The sequence below is a fragment of the Octopus sinensis genome, linkage group LG29 (genome assembly GCF_006345805.1).
Source record: "Octopus sinensis linkage group LG29, ASM634580v1, whole genome shotgun sequence".
Classification (NCBI taxonomy): domain Eukaryota; kingdom Metazoa; phylum Mollusca; class Cephalopoda; order Octopoda; family Octopodidae; genus Octopus; species Octopus sinensis.
The window spans coordinates 16,349,943-16,354,715 of record NC_043025.1 but is presented as its reverse complement, the minus strand read 5'-3'; positions in this window follow the sequence as shown (position 1 = coordinate 16,354,715).

Genomic DNA, 4,773 nt, shown 5'->3' with positions numbered 1-4,773 from the left:
ACACACACACACACACACACACCACACACACATATATATATATATATAAGGCGAGCTGGTAGAAAAAGCGGTGAGCTGGTAGAAACGTTAGCACACCGGGCGAAATTCGTAGCCGTATTTCGTCTGTCGTTACGTTCCGAGTTCAAATTCCGCCGAGGTCGACTTTGCCTTTCATCTTTTCGGGGTCGATAAATTAAGTACCAGTTACGCACTGGGGTCGATGTAGTCGACTTAATCCCTTTGTCTGTCCTTGTTTGTCCCCTCTGTGTTTAGCCCCTTGTGGGTAGTAAAGAAATACTTCCGCCGTAACTGCTAACGGTCTTTCTCGCCCGCCTTTTAAGGCTACTGGACGACTTTTCCTGCTCTCTCGTCGTTCACAAAAAATTCAGCGTTTGCAATACTTTTTTCGTTCGGCGTCAACAGCCCTTCTTATCTTGTTCTCCCTGTCCTGTTTTTACTGTTATATATATTTTTTTACTGTTTACATATATATTTTTTTACTGTTTATATTTTTTTTGTACTGTCGTTCCTGTCTCGTTTTTTTTACCATTTTTACCCCTCTGCGAAAAGATCTCAGATTTTAATTGATTTGCTTTTCGCAGGAAGGAAGTTTCTTGTCGAAGATACGTCTCGCTTTTATCCTTCGAAAACGTTAGAGTAGATGAAAGCTTAGCGACGAATGAAGAAGGGGTTTTTTTCGTTGTGTGTAACTGTCCTGTACTCCATTTTTTGTTGTTTTTAAAAATATGTCCTGTTCCTTTGGTTTGTGTCTATGTTTTCGTTTCTCTATTGTTCGACGTCCCCTTGGTGTCCTGTACTCATATATGCGTGTATATGTACATGTAGAGGTAGGTACGTACATATATTTTATATATATGCATATGTTTTATTTCTTTATTTATATATATATATATATATATATATATATATATATATATATTATATATATATATAAGTATGTATGTATGTATATTATGTATATATAGGTTCAGCAAAAATTTAGATTCGATGAAAATGGTACTTAACTTAGATACACCAGAATTTGTATGGTGTTATCCATAAAAATCCGTGGGGTGATTATAATCAAAATAAGCAACAAGAATGACTCCGGTAAATTGGTACGATCGTTTCGCACAATTGTACCAAATTACCGGAGTCATTCTTGTTGCTTATTTTGATTATATGTATTATATGTATATATATATATATATGTATATATATATATATATATATATATATATATATATATATATATATATATATATATATATATATATATGTATATATAATATATATATATATATATATATGTATATATATATGTATATATATATATATATATATGTATATATATAGATATATATATATATATATATATATATATATGTATATATATATATATATATATATATATATATATATATATATATAATATACAGATAGATAGGTTTGTGTTTGTATGCGTGTCTACACGGGTGTGGGCGTCCATCTACCCTGTGTATGTTATGTACGTGTATATGTATATTTTATATTTTTGTTTATATAACCAGGCCTATTCATCATTTTTTTCTTGAGATGGTAGCCATAACAAAACACACACCAGGCATTTCCTAGCTCCAAGGGACGAGCCCCTTCTCTGCTCAATATCAGCAGCGGGGCCAGACAGCATATGCTGGTTTATCCCCGCCACATCATTCTGGTTCCGAACTCCTTTGAGCAACATCAAATTCACTCATCCGTCCACAATCACTCTCCAAACATTCCTATCATTTATAAACTCTCTTGCCTCCCTCACTCCAACACCTTTGACCACCAAAGCTTTCCTCCATCCGTCCATCCATCCATCCATCCACACAAACCGAGGTCTGCCTTTGGATCTGCTGCCTACCACTTTTACCTTCATCACCCTCCTTACCATCCACTCCTCATCCATCCTCTCCATGTGGTCAAACCACCTCAACATTCGTCTATTCATTTTGGTTGTTAGTTTTTCTCTCATTCCTGCTCGCCTTCGCACCTTCTCCTTTCTCAAATATATATATATATATATATATAAAGGGAAAGTTTACGAAAATAAACAAAAGACGAAGACAGGTGGTGTACAAACAAACAATTGTATTAGTATAACGCTCAGGAATAGAAAAAGTCTTTTACGTTTCGAGCCTACGCTCTTCAACAGAAAAAAACAAGGAGAGAAAAAACTGCGTGTAGTAGCTGTCTGACAGAATGGTCAGACGCAAGAGGGACAGTAGGGGAGATAACAGGGTCAAGTGACTTCCAGTACGAAGGAGCCCCCAACACAAAGGTGCGTGGGTGTATAAGAGAGTATATATGTGCGTCTGAAAGAGGGCTGGTGGTGTGGACGTGTGTGGGTGTGGAGATGTGGGGAGGTGAGGGAGGAGTGTGATGTTTTAGGGTGTAGTGTAGTGTGGTGTGATGTTGTGGGGAGGTGGAGGAGGCGAGAGGTGAGGTTATGTGGGGGAGGGGAGGGGTGGGAAGGATAGGGAAGGTGGAGTAGGGTGGGTGGGTGGGTTTATGGGGGAGGGGAAGGTGAGTTTGTGAGGAGAGAGAGGAGAGAAGGAGAGAAGAGGGGGCGGGGAGGGGAGAGGGAGGGGAGAAGAGATGGGGAGGAGGAGAAGGAGTGGGGAGGATGAAAGGGGGAGAGGAGGAGGGGGAGATGGGAGAGAAGGGGAGTGAGGAACAGAGAGAAAGAGAGAACGGAGAAGCGAGTAGGGGAGAAGAGGGAAGAAGGGATAGAGGGAAGAAGAGGGAGAAGAGGGAAGAAGAGGGAAAGAGAGTAGGGGTGAAAAGATGTAGGAGTGAAGAGAAGTAGGAGTCGGGGAGGAGGTTAGATGAAAAGGGGGGAGAGTTGAGCCCAAATGGCGTAAAAGAGCAAAGAGAAAAGATTAATCCCTGTTCACGGCGCAAGCGGGAATCCGGATGGCCTCTGTGCAAGGACAATTCGAACACAGGCAGGTGTTGCAAGGAGTGACCTGTTGAGCGGAAATGGCGTGAGACTGGAGTGTCATTGGCGAGGCGGATGTCTCGGAGGTGTTCTGCGAACCGGTCAGCCAAGCGGCGTCCCGTTTGTCCGATGTACAGAGAGAGCAGGAGATGCAATAGACTGTATTGCTGGAGGTGCAGGTGAAGGAGTCGATGATGCGATAGGGTCGATGATGGGTGCTGGTGAGGAGAGTGGTGTTGGAGAGGCAAGGGCAAGTGCGGCAGCGTGAGCGGGAGCAGGGGAACGAGCCAGGTTGGGAGGTAGGGTCAGGGAAGAAGCTGTGGACCAAGAGGTCTCGTAGGTTATGGACTCGTTTGAAGGAGGGGAGGAGTCGGTTAGGGAAGAGGTGTGAAGTGAACGGGTCGGACTGGAGATGCCGGAAAGCTCGAAGAATGGCGCGTTGGAGAGGTAGCGTGGTGGGGTGGTAAGTGAGGAGAAAAGGGAGGCGAGAGACTGCAGGGCGGGTTCGGGGGGAGAGAGCAAATGCACGGTCTACGGAACGTGCTCTGGCAAGGGCGGTGTGGATAGTGGTGAGGGGGTATCCACGTAGGATGAAGTGGCGAGCCATGAGTTGAGACTGAGTCTCAAAGTCATGGTCGTAGACGGAGGAATTGGGAATAGGGGATGGAAAGCTTGGTGTGTTTGGGGTGGGAGGAAGAGAAGTTTAGGTATGAGTGTGAGTCTGTGTGTTTATATATATAGATATATAAGAGGCGCAGCCAGTCAGTTAAGACGACGAGAGTCCCAGGTGATATGGTCAACGGAACAGCTTGCTCGGCTGAGCACACCACACACATGTGTACCCTTAACGTAGTTCTCGGGGATGTTCAGCGTGACACAAAGTGTAATAAGGCTGGTCCCTTTGAAATACAGGTACTACACATTTTTGCCAGCCGAGTGGACTGGAGCAATGTGAAATAAAGTGTCTTGCTCAAGGACACAACGCGTCGCTGGGAATTGAACTCTCGATCGAATGCCCTAACCGCTAAGCCACGCGCCTTCACTACACACACACACACACACACACATACATAGAGAAATATATATATCATACATATATGTATATTTATGTACATATACACATTTATATGTATGTATATAAGTATATACACATACATATCTGTGCATATATGTAAGTATACATATGCACATATGTATGTATATATACATGTAGATATTGTATATAAATGTATACATACATACGAATATGCACGTATGTATATGTATGTACAAACGTACGTATAATTAAAAACCTGAGGATTCATTCAGATTAATTAACTTTCGTTCTAGCTCTTTACGTATGTATGTATGCATATATATATATATAGTATGTATGTATATGTATGCATATATATATATATATATATATATATATATATATATATATATATATATATATATATATATATATATATATGTTTATGTATGTATGTATGTATGTATGTATATGTATGCATACAAATATACACGCATATACATACACTCCGTCCTCCCTGCTGCGTTTGCAATTGTCTTCATAATGTCCACAGATCAAAAGATTTCATACGATTAAATGGCAAATGAAAGCGAATGTGGAATGTGTGTCCGCTGTGTGCACGTGTATGTGTGTATCATTAAGCTGATAATCTCTCTTTATTAGTTTGTTGTTGTAGTTGTTGCTGCTGCTGTTGTTGTTGTTTAGCCCCAGGTCGGTCCTGATGCAGCACACTTATGATCAAAGACGTTCCAGCTTAGACCAGTCTGTCTTTTATTCAGGCACAGTGTACCAA